Genomic DNA, 14,051 nt, shown 5'->3' on the forward strand with positions numbered 1-14,051 from the left:
GCCATTAGTGGATGCAGAGATTGAGGGGGCCATTAGACCACCGGTGAATACTGTATGAAGGAGGTGAGGACTACAACCACCAAGGAAGCTATAAGGGAGGGAGGGGGGGGGAGGAAATAGCTGAACTAGACAACAGGGAACACTATATTGGGAAGGGGGGGGAAGGGCTATAAATCTATCGGTGATGTAATATGGGGTGGGAAGAGGATCAGTAAACACCAATGAAGCTACAGTGCTGTACAGTACTTTAAGGCCTCTTTCACACCAAGACGTTGCGTTTTAGGGGACGTTAAGATCGCATAACATGCACCTAACACAACGCATGGTGGTGTTGAAATTGGACGTCATATTGAGCCGCGTTATGCGGCTCTTGGTGAGCTGTTTTCGTTCTATCTATACTGATAGAACAGCCGCTCCAGGTCAGTGATGGGAAGTCCGGATCTTTTCAAGGATTCGGATGATTTGAATCGGATCATTGAAAAGATCCGCATCTTTGAACCGAATCGTTTGAATCATTTTACTAGGGAAGCAGACTGGGGTGAAATGACTAGCAGGACAGGACTTTCCCTGCACTGTGAGGTTGTGTGGTGAGGAGCTCCTAGAGGTCTGCTGGTGGATTGCTTGTAACCGACTTTGCTGCTTCCTTTTGGGCTTGTGGTGAACTTGAGGTCCCTGCTCCAGGCCTTGGGCCTAGCAGGGGCCTTGCCTATTCCAACCGGCCGCTCCAGGCATGGAGCGGCCGGTTCATACCCCCCCTATCACTTCACCTTACTTGGGGGGAGGAGAGATAAACGCTGATAAAGTGGTGGCCTGGTTCCAGGAGGTGAAGGAGCTCTCTGAAAGCCTGAGGGAGTTGGAAAAGAACTTTAAAAGCATCAGGTACAGACATGGGCTCAGCTGGAAGCCAGAGCTCCTAAAGACTGATTCAACTTTAATATGCTTGAAAGCTGAAATTAAAGACAGGAAGAAAAGGCTGGCTTATCTGGAAAGCATTGGCGGTCCCCTGTCTGAACAGACAATACACAAAAAGCGGTTTAAAAAAAAGCTGCAGCCGATATCGGATCTGGAATCTGATGATGATAACACGGATAAGTGCGCCATAGTGGAGAGTGACAGTACGTCCAAAGAGGCCACCCCATGGCTGAAAACCGTGCAGCCCGAGGGGAGTGTGACTACCGTCAGAGGTGAGGAGGAACAAGTACCCTGCTCTTTGGTGGGTGCCCGGGAGGGTGTGAGCGGTGCCTGCGCTGCTGCTGCTGCTGGGGGGGTGCTGGGCGGTGTGCATGCCACTGCAGGACTGGGTGGTGTGTCTGCCGCTGGGGCCCCTGGAGTGGCGGTTGGTAGTGGTGTGGGTGCTGCAAGCATCAAGGCCGCGGTGGCCGTGTACCCCTCCCCACCATTTGGAGGTGTTTGTGCTGAGGCTGTAATGGCCTCCCTGGGTGCCCGCACGGTCTCCCCCCTTGGTAACCTTACTATCACTGAGTCTTCCCTGGATAACGCCTGTAGTCCTTTGCCGGGCTCCCTGGTGGTGTCTGGGGTCGATTTGGGGGGTGAGCTGTGCACCCAGAGTCCAGAAAGGGAAAGTCCTCCTCAGCCGCATTATGTGCCACAAGATGGTGCTGACCACGAGGAGAGGACGCCAAGCAAGCTTCCTGTGACATCAAAGGGGGCGGAAGTGCCTTTTCCGCCATTGGCAAGTGGAGTTCCGCGCTCTGGAACGGAGGTCCGCGATGTGGATGCGGAAAACCGGTCACATGAGCGTGGAGATTCGGAGAGCCGTCAGGACGCGGAAAACCAGCCGCATGCACAGGTGGAACTTCAACATGAGGTTGCAGAGGACCAGCCGCAAGCGGATTCCGTGTGTGGTAACGTGGAAAACACCTCAGCTATGGAGGAGAAGAGTCAGGACAACCCTGCAGTAGAACAAAAAGTTGGTGTGGAGCTTATGGACTCTCAAGGGGCCCAGGAACAGTGCCCTCAAGCAGCAGACTTTGCAAACAAAAGCACTAACGATGGACAGGACTGCCTGGAGGAGGAGCTGGTAGTTAAGCCCAAGACAGGTGAGAAAACAAGTTCTAATACTAAACAAATTAGAAAAGGCAGAAACAGGGTTAACAAACCAAAGAATTTATTTGTTGGAGATGGAGGTAGTAAGAGAAATGTTTATACTGAAAATGACTGTTCCTCTATGGAGGAGGATTTTGCACCTGCTTTGTCAAAAAAAATCTGTTAAGAAAATTGTGAAGGAAGGAGGTGGGAAAGTTTATGTAAATAAGAGTATTGCTGCTGAAAAGCCAGTTCCTGATAAAAGCAATGTGTTGAAAGGTGTTGTTCAGGAGGGAGGGGCGGGGCATGCAAATGTAAATGTTCCTGCAAGTGATATCTCCCTAAGTGTCTCAGCAGGAGATGAGGGTACACCTTCATCGCCTATTGACAATACTACAGAAAGGGCTTCTGTCCTTTATAGGGAAGAAAATGGAGAAATAGTAATGGTCCTTTTGGCTAAGATCAAGTGTAGTATCTGTTCTTGAAATTTTTGGGGGGACCTGGAGGGATGGCACTGTGGCAGGGTGTCCTTCCTGGTCGTAATTCCCAGGAGTTGATTGAATGGATCTATACCATGGGCGAGGCTGAATGGCTGAGGGCTTTGCTTAGGCGTACTGCCCCTGGAAGTGGTGCTCCAGGTGCACCTGAAAAAACCTGAGATGTGGCAGATCTCAGGCGGAAGTAGGGTGCTTTGGTCTGTACTGCCCATATGCATCGCCAACTAACGCAGCTCCCCGGCCTTTTGGCTAGGGAGAGTGCGGAATTTTTATCACTCCGGCCGCAAGGTCGGGGCCAGCTTGCTGGCACCGGGGACTTCAGTTCCCACCCGGCTCCCTCTCGGGGGAGCCACCCGGACCATGTGGGATGCCACATGGCCAGGCCCTTTGGGTAACCACTGGGCACAGTAGGGGTCCTCCTCGGAGGACCCCAGGATCCTTCAACCCCTTGGGTGTTGGAGGATGCCACCCCCTGAGCTGATGGCAAAGGGGGAAGGTTCCCTTCGGGGAACAACCGGAAGGGCCCTGCTGTATTGTGGGGCCCGTGGCTACTCGTGCACGTTTTGTGGGGGTGCTGTAGGGCACTCACGCTTTTTCCGTGCACGGGGCTCATAGCCTTGCTGACCGGGACTCCTGTTGCATGCAACAGGAGCCAAGACAAGCTAAAAAAAAAAAAATAGTAATGGTTACTAAACAAGGAAAAAAATTAGCAGGAGGAGAAGCTCTTGACAAAATGTGGGAACATTTTTTACTCAGAGAATGAATCTGAATCTGATGTTCCCAGAAAGAAAAAAGAAACATTATGATCCTCCACCAGTGGAGAAAGAGAAAATTGAACAGAATTTAAAACTATGAATAATCTGTATAGGTTAGAAAAAGAAAAACTAATTGTGATTGATTGTCATAGTAATGAATTTAAGACATTTTTTGTTGAGCCAGGAGAAGATTATAATGGTCTTTACCTTATTGGCATAGGAAAAGCAGATATCGGTAAACACATTGAGTTCAGAGCAAATGGGAAGAGAGTTCTCATTGAAAATGAAATAGTAAAATGGTATTCTTTTGGTGGTGAAATGGAACGCCTAGAATCTATTTTTGGCCTAGGGCCGAATGCCCCTAAATATGAGGCTCCTCCTCCTGCGCCTACAGTGGTTGCCAAACCTATTATTGATGCTTCCAGGGCTGATGGTGCTGGCGCTGAGCAGGGGTTGCCAGAATTGGAGAGCGTGACCAGGGTGGGCTTTGATTTTCCTGCCCTGGGTCCTGTCTCCAAACCAGGGTGCACTTGCGTCCATGGCGGCTCCTGCTCAGACTACCGGTACGAGTCAGCCTAGGTCATACTCCAGGGCTCTGAGAAACAACACTTCGGGGAGAAGAGTCCAGGCTCCCCTGGAGTCAGAATTGGAGGCTATCGCCCCCGGCAGGAGAAACGTGGTACGACTTAAATGGGAGCAAAGTACCACTGTTCCCAACAAAAAAGACTTTGTTAAGTTCCTCCTGGACATGGGAGTGAGGCCTGTAGATTTATTTGCAATTCTGGCTCCAGGGGAGTCCTCCCATGTACTACGATGTGAGCTTTCTCTCTTTACATGGCATGGAATCTTTCCTTGAAGAAAGGCAAACGTACTCAAAAAATAATCTGTGGCATGGGTTTTCTGCCACGCCTTTATCTAGACAATCTTTGGAGAGGAGAGCTCACATCGTGGTACAAAATGAGAGTATCCCGGTCCGTGATTTGTTGGCCTGGGTCCAGCATTTTGCTGACGTGATGTCCCCGCTGCACCGGGTTCTGGATGACCTGGGTATTTGGTGGGGGGAATATGAGGTGGCGATAAAACTTCATGCAAAGGAAGGGGTAGCCACCCATATTCCCCGTTCTGCTCTTATTGGTCATGATAAAATCATAGTGTATTACCCGGGTCAGCCCAGAACCTGCAACAGGTGTGGCAAAAGGGGTCATCTCGCCAGTAACTGCCCCGATTCCAGATGTAGCCGGTGCCAGGAGTTCGGGCACTCCTCAGGTAGTTGCCGCAAGATAAAATGTAACTTTTGTTTTGAGTTTGGCCATCCTTATACGGAGTGCCCGACCTCCTGGTTGGCTATGCCTGCGGATCTCAAGAGAGCCATGCTAGACCAGATGGATGAGGAGAGCCAGCCTGTCTCTGTGCCCACTCCAGATGTTTCCGTACAGTCAAATCCAGTCCCTAATGTGTCTGAGTCTACTGTGTCTCCTTCCTCTGTTATCCCTCCCGCTGGTTCTCCTGTTATATTCACGTCTGGCGTGGCCTCTAAGGGGCAGTCTGGACTCGGGCAGTCGGGTCGCATCCGGGATGCTGCTCAAGGTGGGGAAGGCTCTTCTTCCAAGCCTCAGAGACCTAGACCTCTAAAGAGGTCTGAGAGGGGCAAAAGAGGTGAAGGTTCCACAGAGCCTCCCTCTGCTGCCCCCCACAAAAATTCTACCCCTTACCCTTTTTCCCTTCCACCCTCTAATCCTCCTCCTCCTCCTCCTCCTCCTGATACTAACATTTCCCTTCCTCCCCCTCCCCATCCTGATACTAATAACCCCCTTCCCCCTCCTCCCCCTCCTGATACCAGAAATCCCCCTTCTCCTCCTCCTCAACCCGATCCCCCTGACCCAAATATTATCCCTGCCTCCCTTTCCCCTCAAACAGCCTTTCCGGGTTTTGGGTGTTTTCCTTTGACACCTCGTGGCAGGGAGCATCTAACACCTGAGGAAAAAGAGTTTCTAGAAAGGAAACATATAACCAGAGAGAAAAAGAATATAAAAACAAAAAAAGGGAAAACTTTTTCTCTCACGGAAAAAAAACGTGAGTCCTTTTTACAAAAAGGCAGGAACTCAAAATCTCTAACAGATATGAGATTTTGTCAGGAAATCCTCTCTCTTCCGAGGAAGAGGAGATGGAGATAGGTGGTACATCTCCTGAATGAGGAGGTACTGTCCTTTTGTGTTTACGTTTTTTCATTTTTGTTGATGTTGTGTCTTTTTTTTCCTTTTTTGTCCTTGTGTAAAAAACACAAAGAGAAGCCTTAAATTATTCTGATGGCGGTTCCCCCACCACTAATGTTGGCAACAATCAATGTTGCTAGCATCAAAACATCTAGAGCTCGAAAATTGGCATATGCAATTCTGGCCGAATTGGAGGTTGACATCTTTTTCCTGCAGGAGACCAGGCTCACCTCAATGTCCGACCTTTGGTTGGCAGAGAGGGACTGGTTGGCTGGTCCGAGTTTTTGGTCTCTTGCGGGAGAGCCTGGCAGTGGTGTGGCGGTCCTGTTTAGGGCCGATATGGTAACATGCCGGCAAGTAATTGAGGTGGAGATGGGAAGGTGTCTGGTCTTAGACGTCTGCGTGGGAGTGCAGAACCTCAGGCTTATTAACACCTATGCCCACCCTGGGTCTAAAGGGGAGAGGAAACGCCTTTTTACGCAGATCAGGCCATTCCTTTTTTCCACTTATCCTGTGATCCTAGGTGGTGATTTTAATACCGTCACTAGGGCAAGGGACAGGTCAAGTACCAGGGTCCGAATAAGTGTTGATAGTAAGTATTTAGATAAATTAGCTAGAGAGGCTGATCTGGTGGATGTGCACATACGCCACTCACCGGATCTCACAGGGTTCACCTTTTATAAAGGCGAGAGTAGATCTAGAATAGATAGGTTTTTTGTTTCAGAGACCCTCATCACTTCAACCCCCAAGTTGTTGGCGATGGAGTTCTCGGATCACCTTATTCTATCGGTGGGTTTGAATGCTTCGGATGCTCCTCCCAGAGGTAGGGGTATTTGGAGAATGAATTCGTCCCTGCTGCTGGAAGATGAGATAAGACAATCCTTTCAGGAGTTTTTTCAGGCACAGGTCACCATCCTGGACTGTTTTAACTGTTTTAACAATAGGTCTGAGTGGTGGGAGGAGGTCAAAAAACGTGCTGCCAGACTTTTCAAGAGTCTAGCGGTCCGGAGAAGTATTGATAAAAATATTGCTTACCAGCATCTGAGGGGGGAGTTGAACACTCTCGTTTCGGAAGGCGGAGATCCGGGGGAGATCTCTGAGGTCAAACTTCACCTCAGGCAGCAGCAGTATGACCGGCTGGCTTCTTTGACTCTGGAGAGAGATCATGGCAAATACCACTCGCCTGATCCTTACCAGAGTTTCAAACAAAGCTCAGCACTTAAGACGGTCCGTGGTTTCAGGGATGGCTCGGGATCTCTGACAAAGTCCAGGTCAGAGATTCTATCCATCGCTAGAGATTTTTATGCTGATCTGCTTGGGAGGAAACCACTTGACCAGACGAGGATGGAAGACTTCCTGGCATCCATACCAGGTTTGGGAGATATTGATATTTCTTCCATAAATTTGACGGCAGAAATTACTGCGGAAGAAGTCGAGAGAGCCATTGCTGATCTCGCACCCAAAAAGACCCCGGGTCCGGATGGCATGACTGCCGAATTTTATAAGGCTTTTGTGTCCATCTTGGCCCCTCAATTGGCTGGTGCCTTTAATGACTGTCTCGCTGAGGGCCAGTTACCACACTCCATGAGACAGTGATTCTGCTGTCAAAGGGTCGTGATCCTGAGATGATTGAGAACTGGCGTCCCATCAGCCTTCTCAATGTCGACAGAAAGATCTTGGCAAAAATTTTATTCTGGCGTTTGTCCCAGGTAACAGACATACTTTCCTGCCATCAGTACTGTTCTGTCTCTGGCAGGAGTACATTCTCAGCACTATTAGCTGTCCGGGAGGTCCTGGAGCGGTGCAGGGCTGAGGGTTGGGGTTTTTGCTAACATTGGACCAGTCCAAGGCTTTTGATAGATTCAACCACGAGTACCTATGGCGGTTGCTTAGTGTATACGGTTTGCAAGACGGATTTGTGGATTGGTTACGAACATTGTACAAAGAGGCTGAGAGTTTCATGCTCATCAATGGATGGGTTGGCCAGCCTTTTGAGGTGAGCTCGGGGGTCCGCCAGGGTTGTCCTCTGAGTTCTCTGCTGTATGTGTTCGCCATCGACCCCTTCGTGAGAAGGATAGAGGGCAGCACGCTCGGTGGGGTTCCGGTGGGCATCACTGGTGTCTCGTCTCTAAAGGTGGTGGCTTATGCTGATGATGTTACCGTGGTAGTCTCGAAAGCAGAGGAGGCGTTGGTGGTTGCTGAAGAAATTGCCCGGTACTCATTGGCATCTGGTTCAAAAATCAATCCAGATAAGTGTGAAACTCTTTGGATGGGTAAAGATGGAGAATCCTTTGTACTTCCCGGTTCCTTTCCCGTGCCTCAGGATAAGATCAAAATTCTTGGCATCAAATTTGGCCCAGGCGATTATGGTCTGCGAAATTGGGAGAGCAAACTGCAAGATGTCAGCACTAAAGTGGCTCGCTGGAAGGGTTGGAAGTTGACTCTTAGGGAAAGAGTTGACTTAATCAAAACCTATCTGGTACCAATCATGTTATACGTTAGCTATGTTACAATTTTGCCGCCATCTCTGTATACCAGGACCTATGCCTTGTTTTTCCAGATGTTATGGGGAAACAGGTTAAACCATGTGCGGAGAAATATTACCTACAAAACTAGGCAAGAGGGTGGCTTAGGAATGGTCAACCCAATTGTTTTCTTCTATCTGATTTTTATCAAATTTAATTTTGGTAGTTATCTGGCAGAGAGCCCGCCTATTTGGGTAGGTATCTTTCAGACCTGGTTTGAACCTTTTCTTAGAGACTGGAAGAGCGGTGGCTCAGTGAAAAGTCTGCACGGCATGGCTATCTTCCAGCCTATGTTATACCCTGTGTGAAAAAACTACGGCAGTGGGGACTGATGGTGGAGGACATCAGGTCGGTCGAGAGGAAAGCCCTCTCGATTAGGGTGATGGACTCTTACTTTTCTGAACCACTGGCCTTAAGGGATTGCCCAGGCACAATTCTGGAGGAGGGCTTACGTTTACTTAATTCGCCGCGTATTCCGAACAAATTGTGGGACATCGCCTGGCTTACCTTCCAGGGCAAGCTTTACGTTGGAGGAAACATGAAGTGTGGAGGAACGTGTTTGTCCCCGACAGGAGTGTACTGTTGAGGAAGACATGGACCACTTTTTGATGTCATGTCCCTTTAATGTAGAGGTATGTAAACAGGTGGGAGGGGCCCTAGGTATTCCCTTTCTGGAGCATCTCAGTTATGCTGAGTGGGCTTATGGAGCATTCAATCAACGCCAAGGTTTTGATTTGTGCACGTTATATATAGTCAGTTTAGTGGTTAGTAGACACATGTGGCTTGCACGGTGTGATGTATCAATTAGGAAAAAAATCTTGCCTGTCCAGGTGGTGGTGAATGATATTCTTGGTGAAGTTGGGGTTATTAGGTTCTTGGAGAGAAAGAAGCTGGGAAGAGGAGCTTGGGTTCTGGCTTGGCAGAACATCAAGCCTCCTTGACTTAGTGAAATCTCTCCCGGGTGCTGCTTTTCTGTCACTTTCTTTGCACCCTAGCTTTTTGCATACTTTTACTTGAATTTTTTAGTGTCTGGCCGCAGACACAGTGAAAATCGTCCCTTTGTGTTTTATATATATTTGTAGGTGAAAGGGTTTTTTCCCTTTTTTTTTTTTTTTTTTTTTTTTTTTGTCCTGTTTTTGTTAATTTGTTCTGTCCTGAGGTTTTCTTGTTGTCTTTAGTCTTGTGTATTATTTATTTTGTTATGGGCGTAAAAGTCCCTCCCTTTGTTTTGGGTATAAAAGACCCATAATTTTTTGGTATGACTGTATAGTATGTTTGATGTAATGTGGGTATTGACATCACTTTTTTGGCAATGGGTGTGTTTTTTTTTTTTCTCTTTGTATGAGTGCTATAATGTAGGTGTCGTCATTGTATTTTGGTGGTAGTTCATGTTGTGTTTTTTTTTTTTTTTTTTTTTTTGTCATTTAGTGGCATGAATGGAGATGAATGGTACCTCCTCATCAGCTGTTTTTTTATGATTATCTCTGCTCATGAAATTAAGTTTCTCTGACGTGATGTATATATTGTATATACTGTATATAGAATTGTTCTTGTGAGTCCTATTACAGTTTTAATTTGCATTTCTTTGCTTATGATTTGATATTTTGTTTTGCACTATTTTGTTCATGCATACTTTTAATTTATTTATTTCATTTGTATGCTATATACATTAGTTATTCTTAAATAAAAATTCCCTGCACTGTACATTCTGTATGTTCCTGTTTCTTCTAGACAGACATCCACTGTGAACCGAATCGTTCATTGTGATGATCCGGATGATTCGACTCACAAAAAAGATCCGGATCAAATTAACGATTCATTCATGATCTGGACAACATGATAAGTCCAGCTTACGTCACCACAGTGCAGTGAATATTAATTAGCCATGTGGCTAGTCACTGAGCATGTGCAAGCAGTCTAACGCAGCTAAAGCCCAGTATAACGCACAGCATGCTGCACTTTCCCAGAACGTGCAGCGTTACAATGTAACGCGACGTGGGCACTGTGAACAGCCCATTGATTTTTCATTACTGTGCGGTGGGCTGCGTTACAGGCTGCTCTAACGTGCGCCTGTAACGTCCCACTGTGAAAGCAGCCTTATTCAACCAGCAAGTATTTTTTTAATGGGAAATGACATAGGTGTCTCCCAAAAGATAATAAGACTTTTATTTACATTTGAGCAAAAAGTGTTCAGTCCAAAATTATTCATACCCTTCTTAATAATCAATAGAAAAGCTTTTATTGGCTAATACAGCAATCAAATGCTTCCTCTAATTGCAGACCAGCTCTTTGCATGTCTCTACAGGTATTTTTGCCCATTCATCTTTAGCAATGAGCTGTTAGATCAGCTACTGGGGAAGGAGCAGATGGGTTTTAGAAAATCGGGCAGACTATCGGATAATATTTCAGCAGCAATAAACTTTATATATAACGCAAAAATTCGTAATGAAGATGCCATCTTAGCGGCCATTGACGCTGAAAAGGCGTTTGACCGTATTTCAAGACCATTTATCTATACAACTTTAGAACACTATGGTATTGGTCCCATCTTTATCAAACGAATCAAAAATCTATATTTAAACCAAACAGCCAGAATAAAAATCAACGGTACCTTGACACACTCCTTCCCTTTGGGGAACGGCGTGAGGCAGGGATGTCCAATCTCCCCGCTAATATTCAATTTAGGCATAGAAGTGTTAATACGCATGATCCATTCTGACAGGGAGATATCTGGGTGGCATATAGGTAACTATGAAAGTAAACTACTAGCATACGCGGACGACCTTCTTTTGACATTAACCAATCCCCTGACCTCTTTCGAAGAAGTAAATAAAATAATAACTGAATTTTCCAAATACTCGAACTATAAAGTAAACAATTCTAAAACTACAGTATTAAACATAAAAAGTCCCGCCGAAATATTGAGTACCCTACAACTAAGGTATGGCATTCATTATACCAATTCTCATATTAAATATCTCGGTATCAACTTATGTAGTGATTTCAATGATCTATTCAAACATAATTATACACCAGTGCAAAAAGAGTGTGAGAAGATACTGAGTAAAATGAAAAATGCCCAATTTAATACAATTGGGAAAATCAACTTTATAAAAATGAAAATTCTTCCTAAAATAATATTTACAGTACAAAATTTGCCAATAAACATCCAAAGGAATTGGTATAATGTCTGGAACAATATATTTCAAAATTTCATATGGAGAACACCAAACCGCAGAATTTCATATAAGATAATAAGCAGGCATAAGAAATTGGGAGGAATGGGGGCACCAAATATTAAACGATATGCCCAATGTTTCCAATTGCAAAGAATTTTAGATCTCAGGATGTGCGACCCGAAGAGATTCTGGACAACATATGAAAGAAGTCTGTTTAATTACGATATGTTGGATTCATGGCACCCCCACACGGTAGCAAAACTCCTCCCTTCTATCAGCCATCCATTATTAGCACCTGCAATTAAAACCCACATGGAAGTTATAAGATCTATGTCAAAGAGCAATAAAATATCATTACTAACCACTCTACGCAATAACCCAGATTTTCAACCTGGCTTAACTTCAGGGTGGCTCAAGGAATGTGGGCTCCCTCGAGATGTTAGAATCCTAGACTTAGTTGGCCACAGAGATTCCACATTGAGGGAGATTTATAACATGGTCAGAATGGATAATGGGCTGTGGAGCTTCCAGGTCAGGAGCTACCTTTCCAAACATAAGGATAATATAAGTAAAACCATAAATATTTATGAAAAGTGTTTTCTTCATTCGAGGGTGGGGAAGGGAATGACAGCAAATTTATATTTTTTTCTTGACAGATGTCAAACTGATCCTCTACCTAAGTTCTGTAGAAGCTGGGAACAAGACCTAAATCATATCCAAAACTTGGACTGGGGAGCAGTATTCCAGGAAATTTGGACCCCCAGCTATACCTCATTTCAACTTGTTAATTATAAACTCATGACGAGATGGTACTTCACACCCTCTAAGATGGCTAAATTTAAAGGCGGAAATGGGAACTGTTGGAGATGTCTTACTGCGTTTGGTTCACATATGCATATGTGGTGGTCGTGCCCGGTTATACAGAACTTTTGGAGAGAGATAGGAGATTTCATTAAACTTCCTTCCCCTTTTCATCCCAGTACCGCTCTGAGTTGCATGGAACCTGACCGCTTTAGACATGCAAATAAACTAGTAATCCCTGCAGCAATTGTGGCCAGGAAACTTATAGCAAAATCCTGGAAGAACCCCGAAGCTCCCAGTATGGAAGAGTGGATACGGATGATGTCAGATTTTTTGCAAGGTGGCGAGGGCAGTGTAGAAGATGCTGGCACCAACAAACAAATGGAGGAATGGAAAATTGCATGGGAAAAAATAAGTAACATATAATATGTAGTTGAGTATTTGAGGTGGAGGGGATGAGGAGAAAAGAACCAAATAACCACTATATTACCAACTGAAATTGTAAGGATAAATGGATGGATGAATGTGCAGATGCATAGATATATGTTGAAGTATAGAAGGCACTTATATGAATGTGTATGAAAGGTGAAATAAGAGTAATTGCTTTGCTTCTCAGCTTAGATATGTGACCTGTTTGTGCATGAGGCCTGTCCCCTCCATTGGCTTGGTCCGGCCCTGATGGCTCATGCATGGAGGGCATGTCCATAAAATAAGTAGGTGGTCGGAAAGGGATATTAACCACTTAATGTTAAGATGGGTAGGTGGAGTTTGTTTTTTGCTGGTGCTTGTGTTTTTTTTTTGTTTTTCTTACTTTCTTTTTTCTCTCTCTTACTATAATTAGTTTGACCTGAGCCACTGGTGGAATATTTGATATATTGTAGTGATGATGGAGTGAGGGAGGGGGGGAGGAGAGGAAAGAAAATCAAACTATGATGCAGACCTGAGACCCACGTATGATGGCTTCACAGCTGTCACATGGTCATATCTGGGTCACATACCGGCTGAGTTTGAAAAAAAAAAAAAAAAAAGCAATGAGCTCCAAATCTTTCAAGTTGGCGGGTCTTCTTACCATCACCCTGATCCTTAGCTCCCTCTGCAGATTCTCAATTGGATTTTAGTCAGGACTCTGACTGGGCCACTCCAAAACATTAATGTTGTTGTCTGCTAACCATGTCTTCACCACTTTTGCTGTGTGTTTTGGGTCATTGTCTTGTTGAAATGTCCACTAGTGCCCAAGGCCAGTTTCTCTGCAGACTGCCTGATATTGTCGTTAAGAATCCACATGTATCACTCTTTTTTCATGGTGCCGTTTACTGTGATTAGGTTTTCTGGTCCATTGGCTGAAAAACAACCCCAAAGCATTAGGTTCCCACCACCATGTTTGATAGTGGGAATGGTGTTCTTTGGGTTGAAGGCTTCTCCTTTTTTGCACCAAATGAAGTAAACATCATTGGTCTCGATTCATAAAAGTGAGTGCGGTAGTTCAGAGAAGAGCAGGAAATTACCGCTAGCGGTAAATGAGGGTTTTTGCAGTGAATTCATGAAAAAAATTCCGAGTGCGAGGTGATTGCGATAGCAGTCGGAAAGTGTGCGGTAATCGTGCGGTAAGTGTGCGGTGTGATGCGGAAAGCTGTCGGTATAATTTGCTGAGTGCGGTAGTTTGCTGCTGACTTCCTAATGACAAGGTGCATGCTGGGTAGAAGTGGTAGAAGTGGGCAGTTTTAGACATACGTGACATATATATATATATATATATATATATATATATATATATATATATATATATATTCTAACTCTGTGCGATTTCTAAAAACCTGGATGATATTACAACCACCCTTCCTCCTCTTTATCCTTAAAAATTCCATAACATTAAGTTGAAAGGGCTCCATTTGTCACCTAAAATGCTACTGTGTAGAGCAAACTCGCCAGGTCTTTGTTGGCGATAACAACATGTTATTTATCGCTTCCTTACTCCCCCTTTTTTTTATGAATACACTTCATTCAGTTTACCGACACAAACAACGTTTTCATTACT

At 45.2% G+C, this 14,051-nt stretch overlaps 1 protein-coding gene and 1 long non-coding RNA gene across 2 annotated transcripts in view; one reads left to right on the forward strand and one right to left on the reverse strand.

Annotated features, from left to right (window-relative positions):
- The window catches only part of COL3A1 (collagen type III alpha 1 chain), a 2,242,195-nt gene that overhangs the window by 1,170,987 nt on the left and 1,057,157 nt on the right, over window positions 1-14,051 (forward strand). The window lies entirely within an intron of this gene.
- Window positions 11,416-13,020, reverse strand: LOC137525734 (uncharacterized). The gene is made up of 2 exons (XR_011022986.1): window positions 12,957-13,020; window positions 11,416-11,510 (listed from the first exon to the last, which is right to left on the reverse strand). It is a non-coding gene; the product is annotated as an uncharacterized lncRNA (long non-coding RNA).

The sequence above is a fragment of the Hyperolius riggenbachi genome, chromosome 7 (genome assembly GCF_040937935.1).
Source record: "Hyperolius riggenbachi isolate aHypRig1 chromosome 7, aHypRig1.pri, whole genome shotgun sequence".
NCBI classification, from domain to species: domain Eukaryota; kingdom Metazoa; phylum Chordata; class Amphibia; order Anura; family Hyperoliidae; genus Hyperolius; species Hyperolius riggenbachi.